Raw genomic sequence first — 18,792 nt, forward strand, 5'->3', positions numbered from 1 at the left:
CAGGAGGCATGGGTTCGATCCCAGGTTGGGGAACTAATATTCTACATGCCTCACACAGTGTGGATAAAAGCTAAGAAAGAAAAAACAAATAATGAGCCAAGGTTTGCCAAGGAAGCAAAAAGGTGAGGAAGTTGGGCAGGCAGGGAGCCTGCACACCTGAAGGCAGGACTGTGAATACTTTTCAAGGAAACATAAAAGGTTCAGAGTCAGATTCCATCAAGTGCTTTTTCAGTTTCTCTTAAAGTGATTACATAGCTTTCACCTTTCATTACTTACACAATGGATTAAACTAACCTATGTCCTAATATCAAAGCAATCTTCAATTCCCAGAAGAAAACCTACTTGACATTCTGCTGAATTCATTTTGCTGTTTCATTTAGGATATTTGCATATATCCATATGTCATCTTTGTCTATAGTTGACTTTTGTGGGCTTGTACTCTTCTCCATCAGGATTATTTTGATTTTGTGAATTTAAAGTTCTGTGATTTCTTATTTTCTGACACATTTTGATAGCATGGGGGTTGTCATCATCAATCTCTGATAATTTAAGGACTCGGGATTTTGTGTGGAATTTTTACCCAGTCTCTGTCCTGTCATTCCTGCTACCCACTTTGGGGTTGGTTACCACCCCCATTACCTCCACCCCAAGCCCCCACTCCTTACCACCACAAAACCAGGTCTCTGCTTTCCAGCCATAGTGAGCGAAACTGTCACCTCTTGGGTTTTACAAACGAAGCACAAAAAGGCCCTGCCTCTGTCTTGCTTAATTCCTCTCCCCGCTCATTTTCGATGCCTCCTTCTTACAGAAAGTCTTCCCTGATACGCTCCACTATAGACCATCCTGGCCTGTTCTCCTCACTTGTCTGTCTCCCCACCCAGAGCTGGAGCCTGAAGACTGAAAGTGTGCTTCATTACCAGCACCACCTCAGCAATGGCACAAGCAGGTACTTGCTTCCCCATGATCAGGCAAAAGCTGTGAGCCTGCACCTTAGAAACAACAGGAGAAAATGTTGTCAGAAAATGACAGTCTGCGGGGCAAGTCTGGACCAAACGAATGGACCACATTCACTGACATACTGTCAATGGCTGCCTTCAAGCTTCCCAGGTGGTTCAGGTGGTTCAGATGGTGAAGAATCTGCCAATTGCAGGACCCGCAAGTTTGATCCCTGGGTTAGGAAGATCGAACCCTCCCCGGAAGAGGTCATGGTTACCCATTCCAGTAGGCATGCCCGCAGAATCCGATGGAGAGAGGAGCCTGGCGGGCTACAGTGCATGGCAAAAGAGTTGAACACGATTAAGCAACTGATCATGCATGCATGCCCCTCGAGCTATAAGAGCAGGAGGGGAGTGGCTGTGAGACACTATGACTCCTAAGAAGCCTAGAGTATTTACTAGCGCAGCTGGTTTTCTTTCCTGTGCTGACACTGCCATCATGAGAACAGCCACCGGACTGTGCTCTCAGCTCCAAGCCCACTTCACCCCAGAATCGCATTCAGATAGCACCTTCATGGACACTAACTATCATCATGCTTGTTTATTTTCAAGGTTTTGTTCCACACACAGCAGGGGCTGATCATAAACTCAGAAGACCATATGACCAGGAGGTCACAGGAACAAGTGAGGCCCACCAGGTGGGAAACAGTCCACCACTCGGTTACTATAGCTGACACTGAAACACAGCTGATTCAACAGAGGCTAGAAATCTGGATTTTTATGTGAAATGTTTTGATTATTAACATGTTGTCAATTAACAAACACAGGCATTTATCTTGGTATCTGGAGGCAAATAAAAAAACTCAGTTATATATAACTGAGTCACTCTGCTGTACAGCAGAAATACAATATATATATGTATGTGTATATTCTTTTCATATTTCTTTTCCATTACAGTTTATCACAGGATACCATATACAGTTCCCCATGCTCTACAGTAGGACCTTGTTGTTTATTCATCCTATATGTAATAGTTTACATCTGCTAATCCCAAACTCATAATCCTTTCCTCCCCTACCTCCCCCCAAATTGGTTATTTTGATTACAGAATTAAGGATTTCCATTCAACGAAGACCTAACAACAAAGTGGGTATCATGTATCAGGAGAAACCACTTGCATCATCTAAAAATCAGTAAATGGTTAATGTCTAAAAAATATTCTAGTCAGAAATCTCAACTGGAAAATGGAGGGGATATTCCCTGATGGTGCAGTGGTTAAGACTGGGGCTTTCACTGCAATGGGTCAGGGTTTGATCCCTGGTCAGGGAAATAAGATCCCACAAGTCATTTGGTGAGGCCAAAAAAAAAAAAGAAAAATGGGGAAACAGCATGAACAGGCAATTTACATTAAAGAAAACACAACACGGTAGCAAGCATACGTATTCTCAAGTGTATATACTCAGTAGTGTAACCAGAGAAATGTAAATAGAGTAAGAGTGCTAAAAATCAGAAAGCTGGACAATGCCAAGTGTTTGCAAAGAGAAAAGTCTTTGGAATCCAATGCACTCTGAGGACATGCAGAATAGTGTGGCCTCACTCAGAAGCAATCAGTGGTACTTGGTCCTAAATACTAAGTACAGGCACACACTGTGAGCAGGCAGTCCTGCTGCTGGCCCAAGTCCAGAGAGATTCTCCCAGAAGTCCATACGGGACATGTACGAGAGGTTCCCTCAGCACTGTTTGTAGTGTCTGGGTGTAGGAATCAACATGGGTGTCCATCACCAGGAGGGAGAGAGGCAGGATGTGGTGGATACACAAACTGGATAGTCACCATAGCAACAGGAATGAGTCATAGAAACATGGCGGTGAGTAATAACACTAGAAGAGTCTAACATGACACCATTTATGTAAATTAAAAATACCCTCCCATGGGGACGTCCCTGGCAGTCCAGTGGTTAAGAACCGGCCTTCTAATGCAGGGGACACAGGTTTGATCTCTGGTGAGGAATGAAGATCCCACATGCCTCGAGGCAACTAAGCGCAAGTGCCACAGCAAAAGATCCTGTGTACTGCAACTAAGAGTCCACACAGACAAAGAAAGAAGAAACAAAGGAGATAACAAACTAAATTTTTTAAAAGAGAAAAAATAAGAAAAAACATGCACACAAAACAATACACATTCTTAAGAATACATACACACAAGATTTGGAGATATTTGGTAGGGTAGAGATCTTCACTCAAATGCAAGTATTTTGAAAAGATGTGAGCACATTATGTCATGATGACACTGAGAGACTGCATACATAACAGTTACATTTGGGCAAATATATACAAATAAAACTACAATGATGCTTAAAAAAATAATACATACAACAAGAACATGTGTATTAAACATATTAGAATAGTCGGCCATGGCGTGGGATGGGGGAGAGAATGAAAGAGCAGGCTGCATAGAAGAAAAAGGAATAAATTATAAATGTATAAACTATAAACCAATGAAAGCACGAAAAAGCACACAAGACAAGAGAGGGGCTTGGACGGAGAAGTTGTTCCTTTGGAGAAGGAACTGGCAACCCACTCCAGTATTCATGTCTGGGAAATCCCAAGGACAGAGGAGCCTGGTGGGCTACAGTCCATGGGGTCACGAAGAGTTGGACATGACTGAGCATGTGCACACACACACACACACACACACACACACACACACACACACACACAGGTTTACAACACCATCCTAATCACAGAACACAAGTCAGCGATGTGTGGATCAAGGAAGGAGAAGAGATGCCTTTCCATGTCCTTGCAGCTGCTCCTTCCAGAAGCACTAACAGATACCAGCGTAAGTGCTTCACCCTGCCAGGGAGGCTCTGGGTCTATAACTACATGTGGTTTGCTGTTTGGTCCTCAGGGAATTCTCAGTCTTGTGGGAGATTAAACTCAGACACAAAGTGAGGCAAGAAAAGCCACTGAACCAGTCACAGAAGAAAAGTAAGGGATGAAATGCCCCATGGGTGGGGCCATGGCCAGAGTTTGGGGAGCAGAGCCTGTGGTGGATGAGGTGACCTGAATGATGTAGGAAAAGATACGCATGACACTGGGGATGGTCATGTGCCCTGCACCACTTGCCCTGAAACTGGTGACCAAAGACCAGCAAAAGAACCGTGGTCACCCCATGCTCTGCCCCTCAAGGCTGCTTGCCATGCAACACACTTCAGCTTATTCCAAAGACAGGGAACAGTGCTTTACCCGTAATACTCCAGAAATGCTGCTCTCTCCCGAGAGAGGGCAAAAGGCACTTGGTAAATTTGGCTGGGAAAAGTCATCTCCAGGTATGGTATCCATTTTTCCCTGTGGAAAATAGGAGGGCCATTTTACAACAAAGGGTTAACAGAGCAGGCCTAAGATAGGCCTGAGCCAGTGGGCCCTTAGCTGGCGTCTGGGAACTTGGATTTTGCTTCCTGATGTTTGCAGGACTGATAAGAGAGGCTCTTATTGCCCCTTAACTGTTTGTGCAAACACTGTGGTTTATGCTCAACACCTGCTTCCCTTCCGGGAGTCTGGAGTTTGGGTGGATGCTAGGCAGAGGGTGCCCGGTGTGACCAGCACCCAGAAAAGACCCTGGGGCCAAGTCTCAGGAGAGCTTCCTGGAGGACAATGCTTCAGCTGTGTTTGCACAACTCGTCGCCAGGTGGCTCCCCAGGAGAGGACTCTCAGAATCCTGCCCCTGGTCCCCAGGGCTTGGCCCCTCTGGGCTCTTCCTTTTGCTGGTCTTGCTTTGTATCCTTCACAGTGATAAGTCACAGCCATGGGAATGACAATGTGAGAATGTGAGAAGTCCTGTGAGACCTTCTAGGAAATCTCTGAACCTGGGGGTAGTCTTTGGGACCCCCTCAACAACAGAAATTAATTCAAGATAAAAGATAATATTGGAGATGGACTTGTGGACACAGTGGGGGAAACTGGACTAAATACATACTTCTGCTTTCCTACCCTAAAATTCTTTGGAATGACAGAAATATTTTTAAACCACTAAATCAATAAGAGACCTGGGGAACAAGAAACACGACCAGTGGCCAATGAAAGCACCTAAGACACTTCTGAGAGGCACAGCATACTCAGGGTCAGAGTGCCCAAGTGAACCACAGCCCAGCACCAGCCTGGGAGGAGCCCGTCATGCAGGGTTTCAGGCTCCAGATCAGCAGAAAGAATGAGGGGCAGGGGTGGGATCTGACAAGGAGATGAGCTGGGGCACGGCAGGCGGGATGGCCAGGGCCCTGGGACTCTTCCCTGCACACTGAGCGGCCGTGACACGAGCCCCTGCCCTGGACCACACACTCCACGCAGCAGCACGTCACAGTCTCCAGCAATGACCAGAGGCAGCAAAGAGACAGGCAGGCAAACAGGAACCCTCATGCACGAGTATGAGCACCTGAAGGCAGATGCCCCCGGTTTTTACTCAACATTGTGAAATGGGGACACCAAGTCAACAGGAAGACATATGCCTGAGAGAGGAGTTAATGAAGCATATGGTTGTCGTCGTTCAGTCGCTGCCGTGTCCGACTCTTTTGTGACCCCGTGGATTGTAGTCTGCCCAGCTCCTCTGTCCATGGAATTCTCCAGGCAAGAATACTGGAGTGGGTTGCCACTTCCTTCTCCTGGATCTTTCTGACCCAGAGACAGAACCCGTGTACCTGCTGCCTTGCAGGTGGGTTCTTTACCGCAAAGCCACCTAGGAAGTCCAATGAAGCATGTAGAAGAATTTATTAAAAGTCTTTGGAAAGATGGAAGGGAGGCATGACTATGAAAAGCAGGAGCCAACTGATGGGTAAAGATCTCTACATGGTGAAATTAAAAAGTACACTCAGGGGACATCCCTGGCGGTCCAGTGGTTAGGGCTTTGCCTTCCAATGTAGAGGATGAGGGTCTGATCCCTGGTTGGGGAGCTAAGATCCAAAAAAAAAAAACCCAGAACATAAACAACAGAAGCAATATTGTAACAAATTCAATAAAGACTTTACAAATGGTCCACATCAAAAAAAGATTAAAAAAAGAAAAATAAAGCTCGGTCAAGGGAATTCCCCGGTGGTCCAGTGCTTAGGGCTGGACACTTTCACTGCTTGGGTCCAGGTTTGATCCCTGGCCAGGGAACTAAGATCCCTCAAGCCCTGGGGGATGTAGCCCAAAAAAAAAAAAAAAAAAAAAAGAGAGCAGGGTCAAGGGCAGTACTATTTGTGCAAAAAAAGGAGGACTTAAGAATGTAATTCATATTTACTTGTATTTTCATAAAGAGTCTCTGAAAGGATATATAAGAAACTAATAACAATGGTTACCTGCTTTTGAGGTGACAGAGAACTTTGTGGGGAGACATAGGGGCACCTTTTACTTGTAGTTTTTATTACAGTATAATTTTTGAACACTGAATATCTTATTTATTCCAAAAATTAAATTTTAAAAAAGTAGAAACCTTGAAAATTGAATACATAATTTTAAAAAAACACTCAACAGATGGGCTAAAGAGCTGATGGGACAAAGCTAAACTAGATTTGTAGAATCTTCCAGAATGCAGCCAGAAAATGATAGAATGTTTGACAGAAAAGTCAAGAAACATGAAGGATAAATTAAGAAATCTTAATATCCATTTTCATACTATCTTATTTTATTTTTTGGCCACACAGCATGTGGGATCTTAGGGATCAAACCCGCGCCCCCTGCAATGGAAACACAGAGTCTTAACCAATGGACTGCCAGAGAAGTCCCAAGAAATTCTAATACCCATTTAACAGTAATTCCAGAAGCAGAAAATGAAGAGAATGGAGGAGGCAGGGAAACATTCAAACTTCCCCAGGGCCAAAGAAATATTATATTTATCTACAGAATGAAAGGGACCACCGAGAACTAAGCAGGAAGAACAAGAGAAATCCACCCTAAGGCAAATAGTGGTGAGATTTTAGAATATTAGGAAAAAACAAAAAATTGTAGAGCTTCAGAGAAATAAGCAGGTTAACAAAAAAACAAAGTGAGAATCAGATTACAAAGACCACACTAGAGGCCAGCAGATAATAAAGAATTATCTTCGAAACTCAGACATTCTTAACCTAGAATCCTATACCCAGTCAAGAGTATTCACAGGGAAAAGCAAAATTTTGTAATATTTTTAAAACTTATAAGGCTCAGAAAGTTTACCACCCATAGAATCTCTAGCGAAAAAAAAGTTACTGAAGGACGCACGCAATCAAAACAACTAATGAATCCAAAATGAGAAAAACAAGATAAAACAGTCAATGATAACAAATGATCAGTTAAACTTATAACTGTTGACACATAATGTACAAAACTCCCAAATCTCATATATACAGATTATCTTTAAACATCAAGAGAAAAAATGCTTAGGTATGTGTGAAAACTTAAGGATACCAAAAGAGCTCAAATTCATCTATCATCAGGGAAATTCAAGTTAAAACTGCAATGTCATACCCACCAGAATGACTAAAATAAAAACGGAATTACCAAGAGTTGCAAGGATGTGAGGCAATCACATATGCTTCTCGGGTACATAAGCTGATGCAACCACTATTGCAAACTGTTTGGCAGCATCTGTAAAAACTGAGCATATGCACACTCTATGACCAAGCAATTTCACTTCTAGATATATACTCAACAGAAATGCATACATTCATCCAGCAAAGACATGTACTAGGATGTTCACAGCAGCACTATTCATGATAACCCCAAACTATAAACCACCTAAATCCAGTTGAGGTAGAATGGATAGCTGCATCGTGATACATACAAACAGTGGAATGTACACAGCAATGGAATGAACAAACCACAACCACACTCCAGAATCCTACAAATTACACAAATGCAATGTTGACAGAAAGCAGCTAAATACAAAGAAGCATGTGCTGTACAGTTCTATTGCTATCAAGCACAGAAACGGGAAAACCAATCTATTGTCAGAAATGGCAGGGGTTATCCTTGGCAGTGAGCAGCAGGAGGACAGAATCTGGAATGTGGGAAAGGTTGTTCTTATTTGTGTTTGTTTGTTTGTTTCTTGTTTTGCCTGCTGGTTATACATGTATTTAATTGGTCAAAATTCATCAAGCTGTAAGATGTGTATACCTTTACATGTTCATGTTATACCTCAGTAAAAAGGTGTCTCCAAATTCAAGGGTGCCAAACCACAAGCAGAGTAAGAACAGTATTTGTAACTTCCACGTCTTGAAAGAGATAAAATAGAACAAAATGAAAAAAAAGAAAAAAACCTCAGTCAACCCAACAAAAAATAGGAAAAGGGTGGAGGCTGTCAGGAAGTAAGCACAAGAAATTGAAAACATAAAACAAGATGGCAGGAATAGGACCCAAAATAACATTAATCAAATATAAATAGGTTAAAGTCATTGAATGAAAGATAAAGATTTCATGCCTATTAAGATGGCTACTTTCAAAAAACAAAAACAAAAAATAACAAGCATTGCAAAAGATAAGGAAAAACTGGAACTCTTGCGCACTGTTTCAGGAATGTAAAAAGGTACAGCTGCTGGGGAAATAATACAGTGATACCTCCAAAAATTAAAAACAAAATGATCATATAATCTTGAAATTTGATGTCTAGGTAAATATCCAAAAGCAGAGACAGCAGGGTCTTGAAGAGGTATTTGTACACCCATGTTAAGACCAACATTACCAACAATAGCTGCAATGTGGAAGCAACCCAGATGAAATAATACGCAAAATGTGGTCTGTATGCACAATGGAACAGTATTCAGTCTCATAAAGAAAGAAAGGACACCTGCTACAACATAGAATGACCTTGAGAACACGACGGTAAGAGAAATAAACCAGTCACAGAGAGACAAATTCTGCACGAGGTACCTAGAACAGGCAATTTGACAGAGACAGAAAGTACAGTGGTTGTTACCAGGAGCTGGGGGCAGGGTTGGGTATGTATTGTTTAATGGGAACAGTTTAGATATTGCAGATGATAAAGTTCTGCAGGTTGGCTGCACAGCAACATGAATATATTTACTACTAGTGAACTGTACACTTAAAAATGACTAAGATGATAAATTTTATGATATGTGTATTTACCCTAACTTTTCAAAAAAGACAAACATTAAGGAATAAAACAAAATCTTGCTGTTAGCTAATCACAAGAGTAACACCTAAAACAAAATACAGAAAATAAAAAATAAATTAATATTACTAGAAGATATGCCAGATAAAGGGCTTCCCTGGTGGCTTAGCAGTAAAGAATCTGCCTGCAAAGCAGGAGCTGCAGAAGATGTGGGTTTGATCCCTAGGTCGGGAAGATCCCTTCTGGGAGGGCATGGCAGCCCATTCTAGCCTGGAGAATCCCATGGACAGAAGAGCCTGGACGGCTACAGTCCATGGGGGTTGCAGAGTCAGACACAGCTGAAGTAACTTAGCACGGAGGCATGCATACATATTGCTTATAGGGCTTCCCAGATGGCTCAGTGGTAAAGAATCCACCTGTCAATGCAGAATCCCCTGGAAAAGGAAAAGGCAACCCACTCCAATCTTCTTGCCTGGGAAATCCTATGGACAGAGAAGTCTGGTGGGCTACAGTCCATGGGGTCACAAGAGTCAGACACGACTTAGTGACTAAGCAACAACATTGGTATGGCTAGCTCATAAATGTATATATTTAATAATATTACAAAAACGAATAGAACAAAAGAAAACCACTAGCGATCACAGTGGAAGTCCTTAACACAATTCTCAGAATCAATACGTCAAGCAAAAAATAAGGGTCGGGAGAATATAAATTATACTTAGTAAATGTGAGATTAACATATAATTTTGTACAGGGAAAAGTCACTAAAACTGACAGCTTGTTAGACTACAGATTAATTTCTATTTTTCATCTTTCAGCACTATGGCAGAAATGAAGTCCCCAAACCTTCCACCTACAAACTATCTTTTAAAAATGCTAAACACACACACACACACACACATATATATGAAACTCTGGACTCATTGGATTAGAGAAAACAGTTGAAACCAAAATTCAAGAATGTGGGCAAATTAAAGGCATTTTCAGATATTATAAAAACAGAAAAATGTATCATCACTGATAGAACTTGTAAAGAAGGTACTTCAGGGAGAAGGAGGGTGATCCAAAAAAGAGCATCTGTGGTCAGGAAGGAATGAAGAGTGAGGACAATGGTAAACAGGTAGATAAATTTAATAAATGCTAACCTAGAAAATAATGACAGCAATAATGTCTAATTTGAAGAGTTAAAGTAAGAATAGAGCCAATGTCAAACAAGAGGTGACAGGAATTATAAGTCCTTGCCTCCATTAGGAGGACTGATTGATTATATGATCGAATCTTTTGACTCAAAAGGCTAAAATTTGAGTAAAATAAACCCAAGTTAAGGAGAAAGAAAAAGAACAGAAATTAATGACATAGAAAAAATCAACAGGATTAATCAATAAATCCAAAAGCTGGTTATTTGAAAAGTAAGCAAGCATTAAGCAAGTCTGGCCAATTAAAAAAGAGAAAAGGTGGACACACATGCATGCATACACACGCACACAAGTATAAACAGGAAACAGTGCACCACAGACATGGAAAACTTTTTCTCTTATAACAGACTACTATACGTAACATTACGTTAACATATGTTAAATTTCAACAGTGCTAATGATTTTCTAGGACATATAAAGTATTAGATTGAAGAGGCAGAAAACCTTAGAAAAGCCAATGATGGAAAAAAAAATGGAAAGGTAGTTAAATACTAATACCAACTTCTTTAAAAAAAAGAAAACAAAAACAAACACCACCAGCAGTCCAGGCGGTCTGCAGTCAGATTCTGCCAGACTTTGGAACCAGATCATCCTTCTGCTTCAGAGCAGGAAGAAAACTTTCCCCTCTCCACCACTGAGGACAGCATAACCTTGATTATGAACTCAGACATGGAAGGAGGGTGAAAAAACATAACACCAATCTCTTATCAATACAGATCCCAAAATCCTAAATAAAATGTCAGCTAACTGACACTATCAAACAACCCATACGGGCATTTAAAATTATCCCAGGATTTTGGCGCCAGAAAAACTAGCAAAATAATCTCCTGTGATGTTAGCAATGTTAAGAAGAAAACTACATGGTCATATCAATACATGCTATACAGAAGCATTTGGGGACGGGGTGGAAATCCACAAAACAGAAACTGACTTAATCTGATAAACAAGATCCTTAGTGAGGAAACACTGGCAACATTCCCCTAAAACCAAGCCCAAGACAAAAATGTCCTATTTAATAGTCAAGGCTCTGGAGAGGTGGTCCATAGAAAACAAGAAATGAGTACAAACATTAGAAAGAGACCTCTGTTGTTTAACAGAAAAGATTGTCCATGTACAGCAAGCAGACAAATCAACTGGAAAAACAAAGATTAAAACGAAGAGACCTCAGAGAGGAGGCTCCAGGTCTAGTTTGGGGCACCAAATCAAACTTAGTTTGCTTCCAGACTTTGTCCTGCAAAGCTGTTTTCTGTAGAGTAAGGCATCGGGGATGGCAGGCTTGCCCCTACCCCCAACCTCGTCTCCCATCTTAAATGAGAAACAGCATCTTGTTTGAAACTAGATGACAGAAATCTTCTGAAACCAAAATTTGACTTGTGACGACTCAGCGGCGCTTTATCTGCTGCCTGCAGCTCCCGCAGTTGCTGATGGATAAGCGCGTCACGGCGGGCGAAATGCTCCCGATAGAGGGCAAGGGCGAGCAGCCTCCGGGAACGCGTCTCTCCAAGGGAGCAGCGCTCATTATATAAACTTACCTGCTGGCAAACGCAGCGCCCACACCTCAAAAATGAGATATTCAGGGTCCAAATTCCCTTTAAAAAAAAAAAAAATTCTAAAACTAACGGCGTTCCCCGGATGCGCGGGGAGGAGGCGTCCCCCTGCGCTCCTGACAGGCTGCGCATCCCGGGCTACCGGGCATCCCAACGGCGCCCGGGTCCAGGTGCGCCGCGCGGGCCGGGCCAGCGCAGCGGAGCCCACGGTTCCCAGGGGCCCGGACCGCACGGGCCACCCGCCCCGCCTCGCAGCACCCGGGACAGCTCCCGCGGGGCCTCGCCGGGGGCGCCTCTGGGGCCCCGTGTCCGCGGCGCCAGACTCCGTCCAGCGCTCCCGGACACCCACGGCCCGGAGGGGAGGCCAGTCTCCTGCCGCGCCACCTGCGACATGGGTCCAGCCGCCCGGGCTGGACGGGCCGGACGCCGCCTCAGCGAGGGGCAGCCCCGCGACCCGCGCCGGACCCCCATTCCGGACCTAGACCGGGACCCGCAGCCCGAGATGACCACGCGGCTCAGACGCGAGGCGAGAGTGGTCGGAGCCGCCCCCACTCACCCGCCAGCTCCGCTCCACAGCCAGCAGCCGCCGCGGCTCCCGCGCTCCCTCACGGACTTCCAGAGGGGCCCCCGCCGCCGAGCGTCGCCCCGAGCCGTCTGCAGGGGGCGCGCGCGAGCGGCGCGAGGCAACCTGGGAGATGTAGTCCCGCAGCCCTGCGCCGTCTCCCGCCCACACGGTGGCCAGACAGCAAAGCTTGGTGCCTAGACCGCTAAGCGTGGTACCTTATCCGCAAAGCTCGGCACTCGGCCCGCAAAGCGCGGTGCCTGAACCACAGAGCTCGGTACCCGGCCGCCCAGCGCGGTACCTGGATCTCAAAGCTCTTTAGCCGAACCGCAGAGCTCGGTACTAGGACAGTTCAGCGCGGTACCGGAACCGCCCAGCTGGTACCTGGACCGCCAAGCGTGGTAGCCGACCAGCAGTTTCAGCATCTCGGGAGGACCTGGTTGGAAACTCAAACGCCCCCTCGCCGTGGCTACATAGGGTTTGCTGCATTAAAAACTCTGGGGGTGGGGCCCAGCAATCTGCCTTTTGCAAGCCCTTCAGTTGATTCTGAAGTTCCCTTAAGTTTGAGAACATCTGCTTTAAGTCCCACGCATCCACTCTTCTCCAAGAGACCTCATCTCACCTGTGGCATCAGCTACATATATAGGTACACACACACCGGTCCATCCCCAGGTACACTGGTGGCCCAGGCCACCCCTCTCACTCCAGCCCTCAACTATCAGTGTTCACCCGACGTCTCCTCGAGGACGCCTCTGAAAAGCCAAAACTCAATAGGGTCAACACCACACTCACACTGCCTCCATCTGGTTCTGCTCTAGTGAACCTCATGTACACTGCATTTGTCCACTGGGGAGTCATCTAAGACCTTAGTGGAAGCTTCAGGAGCCGAATGGCAAGTCCCTGAATCATACTTGAGGGAGGGAGGATGGAAAGAGGAGGAAGAAATGAAGCTGGGAAAATACCAACCCCTTAACATGTGGAGGGAATGGAAAGACTGGTGCTGCCTTAAGTGTTCCCTGGAAGTGTTGTTGAGGGAGGGCTGTTTGAAGATGTTTAAGTATTTATGAAAAGAATCCAGTTAAGATGGAGCTGTGGGCTACACAAGAAAGAAGAGTTCTCACACATATGATGCCTAAAAAGTTGTATATATGCAATGGGGCAGTGGAGTCTCAGCATCAGTAGGAAAATGAGCCCGGAATAGAGGTTCTCAGGGGCCGTATGTCCTCCACTCCCACCTCCCCACCCAGGAAAACTTGGAGATGTCTGGGCACATCATGGTTTTCACACTGGGGGGTGCCACCGCCATCTAGTGGGTAGAGGCCCGGAATGCTGTAACATATAATGTTGGCACAGGACAGGCCCATGACCAAGAATGATCTGACCCAAGTGCCAAAAGTGTGGAAGCTGACAAGCCCTGAGAAAGGAAGAGAGGAAGTTGTTTGTGAGAACAGACAGGTGTGTGTGTGTGTGTGTGTGTGTGTGTGTGTGATGCCAAATCTAAACTGAGCAAGATGATAAGTAGGAGGGAGTTCTTCCTCTCCTTTCTTTTTTTCCCAAAATGTGCTTCATATTGCACATGTAAAATGCTTTCCAACTGTGGTGCTGGAGAGGATGCTTGAGAGTTCCTTGAGCTGCAAGGAGATCAAACCAGTCAATCCTAAAGGAAATCAATTATGAATATTCACTGGAAGGACTGATGCTGAAGCTGAAACTCCAATCCTTTGGCCACCTGATGCGAAGAGCTGACTTATTGGAAAAGACCCTGACACTGGGAAAGATTGAGGGCAGGAGGAGACAGGGGTGACAGAGGATGAGATGGTTGGATGGCATCACTGACTCAGTGGACATGAGTTTGAGCAAGCTCCGGGAGATAGGGAAGGACAGGGAAGCCTCGCGTGCTTCAGTTCATGGGGTCGCAAAGACTAGCACACAACTTAGTGACTGAATAACAACAACAACAGTATTATTATGGAAAATATGTTTAAAAGATGTCCTTTTCTTTTGCCATTTCATTATGCCTTCTGCCCTGCTGTTTTATTTTCAAATAAATAGTTAAAAGTCAACACTTTACATAGCAAATATCAACTACTGCCCATGTTTATAAAATTGTTCAGATTTAAAACTTTGTTAATATTCATAAATTTAGTGTAATTTTCTTCAAAAAATCAAATTTAAATGTAACTTATACAGTGACTAGGCACATTTACATTCAACTTATTTTCAGCACTTTTCTTCATTTGATAAATACAAGAGCTCAAGTACTGTCTTTTTCTTCTGGATACTTTTTTACTTGAAATCAGTTAACACAGTAGCTTTTTCAGGTTTTTTTAAACATAGTCAAAGAGAAGTAAAGCAAATCATACTCAAAGAAGTAGGAGGAAGAAAGCTAGGCGATTGAGATTAAGCAGTGAGTCAGACAAACTGGATGTTTTGGGGGGGGGGGGTCAGTGATTTATTTATCTTATTGGAGTAATTGAAAAACCAAGGTAGAGAGGAGTTTTTGGTAAGGAAATATGATGGTCGCAGATGCCAAGTCAAGATGTGAGGATGGATGGGGTGGAGGCAGGACCACTGAGTACCCTTATATCAACTGCACAGCCAGGGGGAGGAGTGGAGTGAACTAGAGACCAAGGTTGTTCACTTGGATGTTCATTTGGATGTTCAAACCACCTGCACACCTTGCATGGCACTGTGCACCGCTGTGTATGACATCTCCAGTGAATAACAAAGTAGAGAGCCATCAGGAAGAGGAGAAGGGTGAGTGGTAAAGACAAACAGTTGAAAGCTTGGATAAGAGTGCAGGGGAGGCACAGGATGGCTCTCTGGAGAAGAATAGTCAGGTGTCCTCAGAGATTCTCAGGCCGGGCAGTGTTTCCATCCAGGCAGAGGTGGAGATGTGGAGCCGCCCAGAGCACATGAGGATAAAGAGGGATTTGTAGGTCGTGGGATACTCATCACTCTCAGACATACTTTACATTTTGTGTTTTTCAAAAACTTGTCTGCATCCCTCCAGCTGCAGTGCATGCTCCCTGCAGGCAGGCACTTTGTTGTCGTTTTTTGTCCACACCCAGTGCTGACGACACCGCTTTTCACGTCAGGTATGCAGGACTTGCAGAATGGATGGATGGTTGCATGAGTTAATCTCCCCAAGGCAAGAAGGCTGATTCAACACTGAAAGGTCTATGAGTGTCCTTCGCTGTAGAGACACTTGAGAGAAGGATTTTGTGCCCAGAAGTTCTTTGACAAAATACAGGACCAGTTTCAGTTTTCAAAAACTCCTAGTAAACTGGGAACACAAGGGAAATTCTTAAGCCAGATAGAGAATGTAGCTACCTGAGCCCCTCATTAAATGTTCACTCCATGGTGAAACATTCAAAGTATTCCCAGGAAAAGTCAAGTCGAGAGTGTCTGCAGTCTTCAACGCTACTCCAAGTTAAGAAGAAATGAGTGGTAGTAAAAACACTTGAGACGGGGCAGAAGCTGGCAAAGGCCCTGAGACACTCTGCTGGGTGAGACTGGGGTGCCGGGCATGTTAAGAGGGGACACAGGCCCTGCTTCCCTGAGAAGCTGTGTCAGAGCATCCTTCCTGTCTTCCCCCTTTGGCAGCAGGTCTATCAAAGGACCATCTGCCAGAAGTCTGGAACACGTGATGCAAAGTGAGGCAACAGTCTGGATTTTGACTGCTCTCTCATGACTCTGTAATCTATTCTCATATTGTCCCAGTAAATTCTTTTTCTACTTAAGACAGCCAGAGGTGACCTCTGTTGCTTACCAGCAAGGACCTTGGCTGGCACAAGGGAGTCTCCTAGATAGGCAGTGCCTAACATACCCTCACTCATTTGTTTAACTAGCTCTGCTCCAGGGACTGAGAATACAAATGTCAAAAGCATAGTAAGGATGCTTCTTGTTAACTGGGGGAAAATCTGTACTTTGGATTTCCACATCTGTACTATCAAGTCACCTAATCAATCCAGTAGTCGGGGGACTTCTCTGGTGGCCCAGTGGCTAAGACTCCACACTCCCAACGCAGGGGGCTCAGGGAACTAGATTTACTTTACTGGTCAGGGAACTAGATTCCCCATGCTGCAACTAAGAGCCGGTACAGTCAGATAAAAAATTTTTTTTAATCCAGCAGTCAGAACTTGGGTCCAACAATCACAATAGTAGGCACCTCAGTATATTTAGCTTTTGCTGAGATGAACCACGGAAAGAGCTGAAACAAGCTCAGGATTTGGGTTCAATCCTTGGTGTGGAAAAAAAATGATATAATTCAAAAACCAGGAGAAGGAAATGGGAACTTGCTCCAGTATTCTTGCCTGGGAAATTCCATGGACAGGGGCCTGGCAGGCTGCAGCCCATGGAGATGCAACTGGTCAGACACGGCAGAGCTAAGGAGCACTAAGTCCATTTGAGGGTTTTGCTGCCACCTAGAGGATTGATCTGGTAGTGAAGTAGGAGATCGCAAAGTGGGACTGAGCCTCTAATACACACACACAAAAGTGCTCTGAAACTCAGGGCCCCAAAGTTGTGGCTGCTTTTAAAGGAACAAAGCAGAAATATTTGGAATCTTTAATATGAACTTATAGATGTTTTATGCAGGAATTCATAACACTTTGGGTCACGGGCTCATGTTAAGATGTGATGAAATAATAAACAATCTTGGATAAATGCACAAACCAATCCTATATAATTCCAGGGATCCTGGGACACCACCTGCCCCCTACCAAGACCATTGCCAGGTTCAGTGTCCAGTTAAGAATCTCTGTGTTACGTGGGAATTGACTACAACCTCAGAATTTTTTCACATGGAGGCACATTCCTGCATGTCACATTGTATGTTTGTATGTTGTTGTTGTTTGGTCACTAAGTCGTGTCTGCCTCTTTGTTACCCCCTGGACTGTAATCTGCCAGGTGGATTACATGGGATTCTCCAGGCAAGGATACTGGAGTGGGTAGCCATTCCCTTCTCCAGGGGAGCTTCCTGACCCAGAGATTGAACCTGTGTGTCCCACACTGCAGGCAGATTACCGTCTGAGCCACCGGGGAAGCCTCAGTCCCCAGCAGACTTTGTGTATTTATATCACATGGTGCTGGGAGCGTGTGGATTTGTGCTCCCTTCTCAGGACAGTCTTATGAAACCTGCCCAGGATTTCCTCCTCAGCTTCCTCAAGTCCTGCAGCTCTGCGGGTGCCAGCTTCCTGCCTCACACCCCATGGCCACAGTCTTCTCTCAGAGCCTCTGTGCTCCCAAGAGCAGCCATGCCCCTCTCTCCCTGTCCCTGCAGACTCTTCTCTGGATGATCACAGCCCTGGGCAGCACATGGAGCAGGTGGCTGACTCCCTCTGGATTTGTGTGATGGACGAGCTGCTGGCACCTGCAGAGAACAGGTGACATTCCTGGAACCGGAGCAATAGGGGGACAGGGATGGTGGTCAAGCAGGCAGCCAATGTTTAGAAGAATTAAGCCCCCCAGACCTCCCTGACCTTCCTCCAAAACAGGGACCCCTGTATTGATGGTTCCTTCTTGGGGGCCACAGTCTCTGCCCCCAGTTGCCCTGACTCTCCATAAATGTCAGGATGAGCTCCCTGTCATGCCCCCGGGCCTAGACCGTCAACATAAACAGAGAACAAAACAATCGAATCATTGCAATAGTAACAGCAGCAGCAGCAGCTACTACCAGTTGAGTGACTACTATGGGCCCAACTCTGCTCTAGGTACTTCTGATGTCCGCTCAGTCACTCAGTCTGTGCAACCCCATGGACTGTAGCAGGTTCCTCTGTCCATGGGATTTCCCAGACAAGAATACTTATGTGAGTCGCCATTTCCTCCTCCAGGGGATCTTCCCAACCCAGGGATCGAACCTGCATCTCTTGCATCACCTGGATTGGCAGGGGGATTCTTTACTCTATGCCACCTGGGAAGCCCAGATACTTCTAATATATTCTTTTAAATGCACAACCACCCATGAGGTTGGTTATATTTCCATTTTACAGATGCCACTCATCAAGGGTAAATAATTGACCCAAGGACAAATATAGGGCTGGGGTAGATGTCCAGATCATTTCCCAGACTTACATTCTTTCTGGTATGACGTAACAGACAAAAGAGACCCTCAGGAAACATTTAGGAACTGGTGGAGTCAGTCTTCCTTCATAATCTGATGGTTGTCACTATAAAACCAATAGTTAAGAGGTGGACTCACCTTGCTTGGCAGCTGCTGGTGGCCCCTTGTTGTTGCTTAGTTGCTCTGTCGTGTCCGGCTCTTTGTGACCCCATGGACTGAAGCACGCCAGGCTTCCCTGTCCTCCCCCATCTCCCGGAGCTTGCCCAAACTCATGTTCGTTGAGTCGGTGATACCATCTAACCATCTTGTCCTCTGTCATCCGCTTCTCCTCCTGCCTTCAATCTTTCCCAGCATCATTTCCCAAACAGGGCCTTCCCTTTTCAAGAACCTGGCCTCACCACTGCTCTTCTC

The 18,792-nt window shown here is 45.0% G+C and overlaps 1 protein-coding gene across 7 annotated transcripts in view; it reads right to left on the reverse strand.

The window, feature by feature from the left end:
- Positions 1-18,792, reverse strand: part of SPECC1 (sperm antigen with calponin homology and coiled-coil domains 1) — a 210,831-nt gene that overhangs the window by 184,780 nt on the left and 7,259 nt on the right. Inside the window, exons 1-2 of one of the 7 annotated variants that reach the window (XM_043903968.1) lie at positions 12,312-12,360; positions 11,741-11,797 (exon numbers count right to left, since the gene is read on the reverse strand). The exons of 3 other annotated variants lie outside the window; for them this stretch is intronic. The gene's annotated coding sequence lies outside the window, so the exon portion shown is untranslated. Of the gene's footprint in view, positions 1-11,740; positions 11,798-12,311; positions 12,401-18,792 lie in introns of those variants that run through there. 3 more of the 7 variants (XM_043903967.1, XM_043903969.1, XM_043903972.1) reach the window with 3 other exon arrangements.

Source organism: Cervus elaphus, chromosome 5 (genome assembly GCF_910594005.1).
Source record: "Cervus elaphus chromosome 5, mCerEla1.1, whole genome shotgun sequence".
Lineage (NCBI taxonomy): Eukaryota > Metazoa > Chordata > Mammalia > Artiodactyla > Cervidae > Cervus > Cervus elaphus.